The sequence below is a fragment of the Medicago truncatula genome, chromosome 4 (assembly GCF_003473485.1).
Source record: "Medicago truncatula cultivar Jemalong A17 chromosome 4, MtrunA17r5.0-ANR, whole genome shotgun sequence".
Classification (NCBI taxonomy): domain Eukaryota; kingdom Viridiplantae; phylum Streptophyta; class Magnoliopsida; order Fabales; family Fabaceae; genus Medicago; species Medicago truncatula.
In genome coordinates, this window is record NC_053045.1 from 32,075,100 (window position 1) to 32,088,116 (window position 13,017).

Genomic DNA, 13,017 nt, shown 5'->3' on the forward strand with positions numbered 1-13,017 from the left:
CAGTGTTTCATTAATACTTTCTCATTCTTGTTTTTTGTTTTTTAGAAACAAACCATAAATTAAAGGGTTTGTCTTTTGATAAGGGTTCACCCCTTTATATATTAATTAAAGGGTTGACCCCTTTATATATAAAAAGATGTTTGTGATTTTTAAATAGTAACAAATCATATTTATCTTTTAACAACTATATAACAAATATAATAAAAATTATTATCTTTTCAATAACAATATCAATATAATGAATAATGAATATTACTTTCAATAATTATTATCTTTGTGGTTTGCATCTCAACAACTGAACCAAACCAAACTAAACCGCAAGAATAATAAATATTACTTAAACATATACTAGTCCAATTACATAACTCAAGAATAATCTCTTTAGATTTGATTTTTCCATTGTTGCACCATCATGTTCTATTCTAATTCCTTTCCATCTCTTTCAATTCATTTCTAGTGATGAATTTGTTTCATTTATTTCCCAATAATTTGTTTCATGCTTATGTTTCTTCTTAATTTTACCTATTTTGATATAAGCTTTACCTAATATTTTATCATATAAACAACAAAATAAAATGTCCTATGTTTATTTTGTAACAAGTTTGCAATATTAGAGTTAATGTAATATTTTTTTAATCTCGCAATAAACCGCACAAACCGAACCAATCCAAGCTGCATTGGTTTGGTTTGGATGACTTTTTAAAAATCAACCGAACCAAACCAAACCGCATATTTTTTTATCTCGTAGTTTAGATGACTTTTATGCTCAAAACTAAATCAAACCGCACCACGAACATCCCTAACTGAAATAATGAAAAATTCAAACAAACAAAAATATTTCCTTTATATATTGTTACAGATAAATACAAAATGTGTTTCCCGTTGTTGCATTTTATTTGGAGAAGCCATATTCTTTTCCAAAAAGACGGAAAAAACTTCTAACATAACTGTATCAAGAGTTAAGACACTTTATTAAAAGTTAAAATTGGGTTGCAAATCGTCGTGTTGTCTTTGTGAGCTTAACTCAGTTGGTCGGGACATTGTATAATATTTGTAAAGGTTGGAGTTCGAACGCTGGATATACAATTTATTCATCTTAATAAGATGAATTTCTAACCAATAAACCACTCGATAAAAAGTAAAATAAAATAATGGATTACAAATCTTGACAAAAAGAACTGGGTTACAAATGAGTCTTAAGTCATACTTAATCTTACTATTTCTAGCATATTAGTCATTACTAGTTGGATGTGCTTTTATCGTGCCTATTAGTCATACTTGGGTTGAAACTTGAAACAAATGAATCATGAGTCAGACTTTATCATAATTGAAACAGGATAAGTCATTAGTTGAATGTGTTTTTGTGTCTCACTAACTGAGAAGTCTTTTGACACATAACTTTCCTAATGCGTTGAGTTTGGAGAATTTCAGACGTTAACACAAATCCTTCAGACTTAATCTAACACAAGGGCACCTATCTCCATCCAACTTTGCCAGAAAATTACGTCACTTAATTTAACGATTTGATGACCTTGAACACCATATGCCAATTATTGATTTCTAGTTAATACAACGGTATTTTTGGGTCTTGCTAACAAACAAGCGTATCTAAAACCAGTAAAGATCATCTTCATTTATTAACCTCTAAAACACTCTTTAAGGCATCTAAATTATGAAATTATTCCTTAGTAAATTCAAATGCTACAATTTCAAATGCATTCGAATACACAATTTTTCATAAAAAATTATGATTTAAAGTTCTTAAAAGCATTTCTTCTTTCTAATAATATCTCTCACAAAAGAGAGAAGATTGTATCATTCACAAATTATGTCTTACACTAATTAGCAAATTTGTTTTATTTTAATATATTGGCAAATTGCTCAATTTAGAAAATAAGAAAGATGTCAGTTGTTTTTCCAAACAAAATTTATTCTTTCTGAATTGGAGGGTTAACATAAATTTTTTTTTTTTAGAAGAAACTAAAAAATTAGTTATATTTTAGTACTTAATGGAAAGACTAATTGGTTATGGCAATAGAACCTTGATAGACAATCAACATAAAATATTCTATCTACATCTTGCAAAATGCTGAAGCTCAGTATACAAAATATTAAAAATTATGAAAAAAGTGATAAATTTAAAATCATTATTTAAGGTTAATTAATGGAACAAAAGAAAGAAAAAGAATAATACAGACATAAAAACCTAGTGGTTGAAACCCTCTACCATGATTTATACTAACAATCAAAGAACTCAACCTATTTTAAATATGTTTCCTTTTAGCATTGCCATTAACCTTATAACTTTTTTTGTCCTGGCCCTATAAAGAGTTATTTTCTCTGCAAAAATGTAAGAATAATCATATTTAAAATCAGTGAGCAATAATCCAAAGAAACTTTGTCTTCAGCTGTCTGTTATCTACGGTAAAAACCATGAAGTGTGGACAGCATAAAATATCCACCTGCAAATTTAGGTAAACTTATGAAACCAACCTGATAGATACATTTTCACTTTGATTTTTAAAAACAGTTGTTTCAGTTTGTGTTTCTTCTTCGGCGATTAGTTTCTACAAAGGCATGGCTTTTTGGTATCTGAACATCATCAAAAGAAGAAGAAGAAAAATACATTCCACTAAAATTGAAGGAATAAGGAAAAAATGCTTTGAAACTCATGATCTATGTACTTACTTCAAAAGAAGGATTAAAATTTTGAAATGACATTCGACCTTTAAGTGCACTTGGATGAGGATCACCTTCCACTAAAACCACACTGCATAAAAATGTATAGGACATACAAACTTTATGCAAAATTGAAGATCAGAAGCAAGGAGAAATTTGATATACATTTTGAACCAGTGTTGTCAAATACTCCCTCCATCCCATACCTAGTTTCTTCTAAAAAAATTATTTAGAAAGAATAAAAAAAAAAAAACTAATCTAACTTTTGTCAAACTAATACTCTTCTCTTCACCAACATGGCTACTGTATTTGGAGGCCTAACTTGGTCAGATGGCACACCATGTTGGAGTCCAATTTCAGTTGGAGGACTTAAAGGTTAGATTAGAATTTTTATTATTAGATTTAGGTATTATTATTAGATTTAGGTATGCATCAATTAGTATTGATATTTTTTGTTGGAGGATTGGAAAAAAAAAACAAGTAAAGTCATAGCTTGAAATTATTGATTTTAATTATTATTTTCTATTTATTACTAGTCATTTTCTCTCGGTAGCAATTGCAATTTTTTAAATTTCAGAAACAAAATATGTGCTTGCTTTCTATTTAAGGTTTTGCATATAAGGGCTTAAAGGATCATTAAATATACTCTTCATCAAGTTTTAAGAAAGTATTAGTATAAATTCAATTTTAATTTGAGGGGTCAATCCCACCGTCTAGGTGCAGTTTCCATTTAAATCCAAAGATTTGAACTAACCCACCAAAATTGTGGAGAAAATCGAATCTACAACAACCTTAAAAGAACATACTTCAAAGTACCAAAACAACATAAGTGGGTTCAACTATAGCTTTTACTAAGTTGATGTTCCAGCTTCGCTTAAGTGAATATGCAATGATAGAGTTGGAAATCTATTAATTAGTATATGTTCGTTGTCGGTAATCCTGCTTTTAAAGTTTAGGTCTCCATGTCACATGCAACAAAACAATGCCAAATAAGTTGATGTAATTGTATAATTTAATTACCTCGCTTATACTCATTCCGTTTTAAAATGAGTGTCATTTTAGAAAAAATCATTTGTTTCAAAATAAGTGAAATGCAGTGCACCATAAGATACGGTGCGCACAAGTGAGTCTATATATAGAACTCACAAGGTGCAAAATTCGCTACAACTTTTCACAAACCCGAACTGCAAACCCTAGTCTATATGAAGCTCTTGGATTAAAATATTCAATTTTTTTTGTTAAATAGTCTAGTGGTAAGAATCAAACATTTAATATGAAGTGAAAAATTCTGGACTTCAACTTGTGTCCAAACATATCAAATATGAATCTCCTGATACGAAGTATGAGTACGGATGCGATGAATAGGCAGACATGTGAATTTTTTAAAATTTATGATATAATAAATCTAAGATACGTTAACAAATACTTATAATAAATTTTGTCAAAAAAATATTTATAATAAATCTTATATGCATGTAAAATACTTGAAAGAAATACTTGATTATTTTTCAGTAATATATAATTATAAAGATCTCAATTTACAAAAGGTAATATTGGTGATCACAATAGAAAGTGAAGGGTTTTCGTATAAAATCATAATTTATTTTCATTCTTATGTCAGGATATCAACAACAATATTATGAGGAGGGATATTTTGATTCCAAGAGTAAATTCTTTTACCTACTTTCAATCTTGACCTTTAATTCTATTATCAATTAATGACTTAGATTGATTTGATAATAAGTGATAAGATAGGCATTCATTTTCTTCTCTATTAGAGTTGACATTCTTCACCCAAAAATAGTAAAACAATTAATTACTTTTAATTTAATTGATAGTTTTTTTATTCTATCCCTTTGCTCTTTTTTAATTGGTTACCAGTTAAGCATAGTTTTTTACGATCTTTCTTTTTTTTACACATATGTTTTTCCATGTATCTCATGTTTTTTTCTCCGACAAACCTACAATTTTTTTATTATTATTGAATTATTGACAAAAAAAAATTATCTAAAAAAATCAACATATATTTTATTTTTTCTTTGCTAGCCTATGTATTTATTTTTTGTGTATAAAAAAAAAGAGCTAGGGTAGAAGAATATAAAAGCAACCAATTAAAAGTCATTAATTGTTTTGCCATTTTGGGATGATGAGTGTTAACTCTAATAGAGAAGAAAATTAAAGTTTATTGTATCACTTATTTTTAACCAATCTAAGCCATTAAATAAAATTCAATTAAAGGCTAAGATTTGGAGTAAGTAAACAAACTTATTCTTGGAGTCAAAATATCCTCCCTCTAAAAGAATTCAAAACAAGATTACTATATTTTTAACTAATTGAGTCTCCTCTCTCTTCATTATATTCATTCACAAAAAACATAACTTTGAAGTCCGATTCATTGACAGACAGTTCTACTAATTAATTCACATCTTAAATTGAAGTATATACATCTCCACTGAATTGTCATTCTCAATGACGTTGGAAACTTTTGTTTTGAGAGTGAAGATGAACACAATGCAGAATATTCAAAGCTTCAGCTAAGACTATCCAAACAAAATGAATAAACTAAAATCGTTTTTATTTTTTTTGTGAATGTATAAATTACTTCATTTCAACCTGATCTTAATCAAAATTTACAATATCAATTTATTCGAAAACAATTCTACATGGCGTTCAACTCACTTTCCATAGACGTGTGGTGGGTTCTTTATCGACCAAACATGCTTTAAGTCATGCACGCCTATCCGACCACTTATGTTCTTTATCTTTATCGAATAAACCATCATTTAATCCCTAAATTTTCTGTCTCTCTCCAATATAATTCCTAAATTATATAATGATAATAAGCAGTCCCCAAAACGAATTTCGTTAGTTCTTAAAATATATGAAAATTTAGTTTGTAACATCTTGATAAGAGGGACTAAATTGACTGATTTTATATACTTTTAGAATTATTTATTATATTTAAATTAAAAGAGTTGTGATAATCATACCGAAAAATCCACACAATTTTGGCATACTTTCTAGTAATGCCTATTTGTGCACGTATAGTCATTGGTTGATGAAAATATTATGTTCTACTTGCACATTGAGAGTGACGGTGTAACATCCCATACAACTTTAAGCATTGTTGACTATTCCTACAAACCAACACGGGTCCTTTCAACGTGTTTTGTCCTCACTCGCACGCTTATTTGGAAACTTTCCGGTAGGTCATCCATCCAAAGACTACTCCAAGTCAAGCACGCTTAACTGTGGAGTTCTTATGGAATGTGCTACAAAAAAGAAGATGCATCTTGTTGATATAGGTAGTACCAAACAATTCTTATAAGCTTTCCTTCAACCATGTAGTTCCATACCTACACGGCCCCAGGATCCCTCTCATTCCGATGTGATTCGGTTCCTCTAGAAGCTGTCAGGAGCTCATTGTCGTGCCTTGTGCACCGGCGACCACTCCCCGCCCTCGTCATCCTTAGGTGTTACATGCCCACCAGCTTCCGCTTGGTTCGTCCCCGAACCACACCGTACTGGGAGAGGTATGCTCTGATACCATTTGTAACATCCCAGACGACTTTAAGCATTGTCGACTGACCCTACAAACCAACACGAGTCTTTTCAGCGTGTTTTGTCCTCACTCGCACGCTTACCGGGAAACTTCCCGGTTGGTCACCCATCCAAAGACTACTCCAAGTCAAGCACGCTTAACTGTGGAGTTCTTATGGAATGTGCTACCAAAAAGAAGATGCATCTTGTTGATATAGGTAGTACCAAATATTTTTTATAAGTCTTCCTTCAACCATGTGACATACCTACACGCCTCAGGATCCCTATCATTTTGATGTGATTCGGTTCCTCTAGAAGCTGTCAAGAGCCGCTCATTGTCGTGCCTCATACACCGGCGACCACTCTCCGTCCTCGTCATCCTTAGGTGTAACAGATGGTCTTCTCAACGGAAATGTAGTTCTAGCCTGCAGGTAATGTGCATGGAAAAATCAGATCAATTTTGCATGGGTGATGCACACATCTGCCAATAATTCCATGATACAGAGAAATTTTGCACAAAAAAGTGCAAAAAAAAAAAGTATGAATTATTCCATTAATTTAGAAGTATAGAAAATTTCATTAATAAAATGTGTGAGCCACATAAACTAGGCTATTTGACAAAAAAAATGTTGTCCAAGAGATATTATATTTTCATACATTAAGAGGCTATTATGTCTATTCGTTACAAGACGAAAAAAAGATTATTTGGCCATTAAAAGAATCTGGACAAGTATCTCAATGTTTTCGCGGTATGTTGTACACGATTACTTCAAATATTCCAACGTACAATTTTGACCTTTAATATTTTTAAGGGTTAATAGTGTTTTTCACCCCTGTAATATAGGCCATTTCCGGTTTTCGCCCTTATAAAATTTTCGGTTTGATTTCTGTCCTTGTAAATTTTTTTTTTTTTTTCCGGAATACCCCCCTCCTCCCTCCAACTCAGCAAATCAGCCTATGTGGCGCTGACAAGGAATTTATTTTTCTTTTTTCTTTTTTTTTTCACTTGCCACGTGTATAATTCGTTTTTTTTTCTTTTTTTAAATTGTGAAATTTTAATTTTGTTTTAATTGTTTTATTTTTTAAAATATTTGAAAATTAATTTTCAAAAATAAAATATTCAGATTTTTTTTCCAAAAATTTTAAAATATTAAAAATATGATTTTTTAGAATTTTTAAAATTTTAGAAAATGATTTTTTTTAATTTTAATTTCAAAAATGATTTTATAAAAATCTAGAATAAAATTTTCGAAAATAAAATCTGAATTAAAAAAAAAATCTGTATCCAGATTATTAAAAATAAAATATTTTCCATAAAAAAAATATGACTTTTTTTTAAAAATTTCGAATTTGTTTCTTCTAATTTAACTTTTTTTTAATTTTGAAAATTAAACTCCAGAATCTTTAAAAAAAATTAATTTCGAAAAAAAAACCGAATATTTTTTCTGATTTTTTTAATATTCGAATTTAAAATAAAACCGAAAAATTCTTATCGTTTTTTCTGATTTTTTTTAATATTTGAATTTTTTCTTTTTCGATTTTTAAATTTTTTGGAAAAAAATCTGAATATTTTTTTTATTTTTGAAAATTAATTTTTAAATATTTTAAAAATAAAATCTGATGTAGATAATTAAAAAAAAATTGAGTTTTTTAAAATTAAAATTAAAAAACGAAATTAAAATTTCACAATTAAAAAAAAAACGAATTATACACGTGGCAAGTGAAAAAAAAAAAGAAAAAAAAAAAATAAATTCCATGTCAGCGCCACATAGGCTGATTTGCTGAGTTGGAGGGAGGAGGGGGGTATTCCGGAAAAAAAAAATTTACAAGGACAAAAATCAAACCGAAAATTTAATAAGGGCGAAAACCGGAAATGGCCTATATTACAGGGGTGAAAAACACTATTAACCCTATTTTTAATTATCGATTAACAAAATATATAAAGATCCAATTTCTAAGAAAACGATTATCAATTTGGCCACATCAAACACCATCGTAGTTAGGGCTCAATGAAAATGCAGCCCCTTTCAAATTTGCTAGTGCTAAATAAGTAATCTCCTTTAATTTATATATTGGCCAATGATGGTGTTAGGAACCAATTTTCAGAAGCAGTAAAAAATAAACAAATATGTTGAATAAATATGTAATCTTGAATGATCAGCGGAAATGGAATATTTACAGATTCGAGGAAATAGAACCCTAAACTGCCCAGAGCGTAGCTCCTATATCTAACTGCAAAATTCTTAGGATACTCTCTGAACCCACATCTTCATTCCTTATACTATGGACAAACGGTTACAACCTCACTTCTCTCATCCACGTCATCATTTTACCTAAGAGTCACCCCTTTTTCCCTCTTTTACCCCTCCTAGAGTAAACTCTCCACGCTATGGGCTTATTTGGATCCAATATGAAAGGGCCCTAGCTGATCAGAAAAGGATCAACAAATATTATGCCTAGCATAGTCACTTCACTATGACTACTTTTTTTATGGTCTCATTCTTTCACGATGACTAGTTGGCTACTCACTTAGAATATGTTGAGAGTCAGTTAGCAGTAGATGAGAGGAGGGGGGAGGGAGAGGAGAATCCCCAACAATGTTTGCAAGTGTTTTTAGATGGGAGGAGAAAACAAGACTTATGACTAGTATTCTCTTTGTTTTGGGAGTATTATAGAGAATTTTTCAAAACATTCCAAAGTTTCCAATTTTTTTTAACCCCCAAAATTAAAGAAAAATAAAGACATGCAAGGTGGGGGTTGTCCCCTCCTCTCTTTTCCTTTCCCCTCCCTTCCTCTTGTAACTTCCCAACAATGTCTTAAAGAACATGTTTATCTAAAGAGAACTTACATCTTGATCTAGCGTCAGTTATGGATGCTAAACCATTTTGTTTAAAGGTAGCACAGAGCACACAACAAAATGTATGGATTCTTTACTATGTTTGATGCAAATTAAAAATAAAACAGAACACGGCATAAAGTAAAAAATATGAAACTTTGATTACACCAAAATTGATGAAACCAAACAAAACACTAAGAGTTGTACGGAACAGGTTGTTACAATCCATTTTATCATTGCATCAAACATTACTGAAGTTTCGCCTTTTCACTTGAGAGGCATTGTACTATTGAAAAATAGGAGAACCTCAGCCAAACTTCTCTTTCAATTACCATGAGACAAATTTCATAAGCAGTGCCACATTTAAAGCAAAAAATTTTTAAAATGGAAAATCTAAAGGCAACAACAAAACAATAAACCTAGATAAAAGAATGTACCTGATGACAATAAAGGTATCCAGCACCAAGCCGAAAGCCTAAGTCACAAAAATGTATCTTGTGCATCTCAAAAGATGCAAAGCGAGGCAAGTGTGATACAGATGCTTCCCCTACAATTGCCTTTTGTTTCTGCTGTAGTTCCCCATTTATAGTATATTCCCATTTCTTCTGTGCCTCTTCCTTGGAGTTTTGAAGCCAATCGAGTATGGGTCTGGTCAAATCAATAGCAGATGGATCCCTCAAATCAGTGTAAAATACATCCTGCAAGAAACTGGTTTTTTGTCAACAGATTCGATGAAGAAATAGTCATCTCGTCACAAGAGGGAGTATAGGCGCATACCTCAATTAGAAAATAACCAGAAGGGTCATGTTGGCCAGCCTTTTGCATAACCTGGTCCGTTGAGCAATTGATCTTGTCCCTCAATACAGATAAGTTCTACCCACCAAGAACTAACAGCTCTTGGGTCTACCCAAAAGAAAAAGAATAGAGGTCCTACATGTTAACTTTGATGGTAGTAGTTATCCAAAATGAACTGAATTATTATTTTCAAAATTATGTAGGCATGACATTGAATACCTTTTTTTTGGCATTGGATAGCTTGACACCTTTACGAAAATTATGGTAAATCTCGACAGAGAGAACAACTTCTGAATCCTGCACAGGTATGTGCTCCTGAAGACCCAGTGTGTTGACCTTTCTGGCGGAACTTGTGGACCTAAGAGACATCATCCTTTGAGTTTTGATTGATTTGTTGGCAGATTTATTGATCCTGCAATCAGGACTAAAGAAAGATAGCTGAATTAGATTAGATAGATTTTATCTTACACATAATAAAATGAATGAATATTAAGAATACTAACTGAAATGAATGAAGTCTGACTTGTGCCTTATCTTCCTCCTGCTTCTGTTTGATTCTGACAACCTCCTCCACCTTTTCTTTACAATTACTCTGCAGCAGCAAATATAATAATTAACAGAGAAGAGAAGCATAAAATAAATAAATGGTTTTAGAGAGAGAAAGAGAGAGTTAAGTAACATAACATACATCAAGAATGGGTTTATTTGTTAGACGAGACTTTCTCCTTAATTGCTTCTTCTGACCCCGGCAACCAAATCCAATATTCAATCTATATTATTCAGAACAACTACATCCATCGTAATCAATTAATGATATCAGAGAATAAAAAAGAAGAGGGGAAGTGATGTGACTAACTCTGCATTAGGAGGATCTTGATTGTTGTCTCTACCTTGAAAGACTTGTTTCAAAGCCATGTCCATTAAATCGTCCTCTGTAAAAACTTTAAGATCATCGACGCTAATATCATGATTCGAATCAGGTGGTAATTCGGATTGGAGAGAGTGAAGTTGAGTAAGAATTGAATCCTGAAAAAGAGGAACCCTAACAATTGGGCCAGACATATTGGAGACGAAAATGGGTCCACCCCTTGGAATTGAGATTGAAGGATCATCAATTGAACATTCTAATTCCAATTCATCATCATCCATTATTCTTATTCTTGTCGCTTACGCCGCAGACAAACCCAAAAAAAAAAGAAAGGGAAGGAAGGACTCTAGTTTCTTCTGCACAAAAACAACATACCTGTATCATGAAATAACAAAGAAAGCTCAGAACAAATCTTATCTTAAAACCAAGTGCACCGGAAGAAACCTCTAAAATAAGGGTGTGAATAGGTCAGGCCAGACCAGAGTATGTATTGAAAGGTCTGCGCCTAGCCTATGATAAATTTGTAGGCCTAACCTAAAGCCTTTAGTTAAAATCCACCAGTTCATTAAAAATTCACTAAACAATTTTCTAAAAAATTCATCCATTAAGTATAAATTCATCTGATCTATCCATTATTAGATTATTAATGGATGGATGTTCATCCGATCCATATAGTAAAGTTGTATTTTTTTAATGAATTCAATCCAAATTGATTTTATGTAACAAGACCCAATACTTGTATATTTAGCCCAATTATTTTTTTGTAGAAGCCCAACGAATTTAATAATTTAGAAATAATTAATATTATTAATTCAATAATTAAAAATGTGATGGTAATGGCATTCGGTGGTACACAATGATCAAAACTCCAATGACCCACAATGGTCGGAGGTCGAGCTCCGACGTTGAACACCACCTATAATAAAATAATATAAATATTTTAATAGGTTATACGAGTCTTAAAGCCTATTTGGACAATATTAAAGTCTTTTTAAAAGTAAGAGTCTTTAACCACAAATCACAATGAATTTAAAGCATGGTAAACACAAAAAAAAAAAAAACCTAATTTCTTTAGATTTTTTTATCATTAGTACTATTAAAATGTGTAAATTTTCAAATAAAATCAATTGATCAAACAAAAAATAAAACTATACAAATATTTATTCCTTTAAAAAAAAAACATACAAATATTTATTTTAATTATTTAGAAGTAGCATTATGTTAAATAGCAAAAAGTTCAGGTCCATGTATCTTCTCTTGCATCACAATCACAGCCCAACGTTTTCTATAATATAAGCAAAGGGCAATAATGTCACTTTCTCCTTCTGATTATCTAGGGTCTTTCTTCTACACCGCAAACATATGAACGGCATGGTGGCTTAACACAGCAGTGAGAAGAATTTTTTCATCTATTCATCTTGTTTCGTATTATTGAAAGAAAAAAAATTAGGAGAAAAATCAGATATATGTGTGTGTGTGTGTGTATATATATATATATATATATATAATCAAATTTATTATTCAGATGGAAACCTTCATCTGTATATTCATGTGTCTGAAACTAAACAATAAATTAATAATAAAATCAACACAATTTGGAAACAGTAATAAAACCAAAGCCCTACAATTCTCAGAAGATATCAATGAATCGAAAAATAGAAAGAGCGAGAGAGAGAACCTGGCGTTATTGAATCGGTGGCACCGTATAATACCATACAATTAGCAAAGGATTGTTTCTTGAATTTGAATTCAGATCAATAATCTTTGAATCGGTTTGTGAAAGTCCGATTCTATGCTAAAGTCGATGAAATTGCTAGAGAGGATAGACAATCTCGATAGGTTGTTTTGAGAATGTGAAAGTAGACTTTGTAATGAGAAATTTCCAATTGGGCTTTGCCCAATATGCTCTGGAAAATTACTGTTCATTTGTTTAGACCGAAAAACACATACTCCCTCAGTTCCAAAAATGTATGATGTCTTGAGCACTTCACATCTATTAAGAAATGCAATTAATATTGTTTTAAAAAGAGATATCATGAGTTGTTTTAAAAAATTGTTCTTAATAAATAATATTAGAAAGATAAAAGAAATAATTAAAAGAAAAGAGAGTGATAAATAGTTAAGGTTATATATAATAGAAAAAATAACATTAATGTTGCATTTATATTGTAAAGCGACATATAATTTGAGATAATCTTTTTTCTCTAAAGTGACATACAATTTGGGATGGAGGAAGTATTTGTTTAGACTGAAAAACACGTGTAAAAGACGGAAAGCTTCGGTGGCGATAGTTAACTGC

The 13,017-nt window shown here is 31.0% G+C and overlaps 1 pseudogene; it reads right to left on the reverse strand.

Moving 5' to 3' along the window:
* Window positions 1-5,660: 5,660 nt before the first annotated feature.
* LOC11412946 (snRNA-activating protein complex subunit-like) lies at window positions 5,661-12,606 on the reverse strand (annotated as a pseudogene).
* Between the last annotated feature and the right edge of the window lie 411 nt (window positions 12,607-13,017).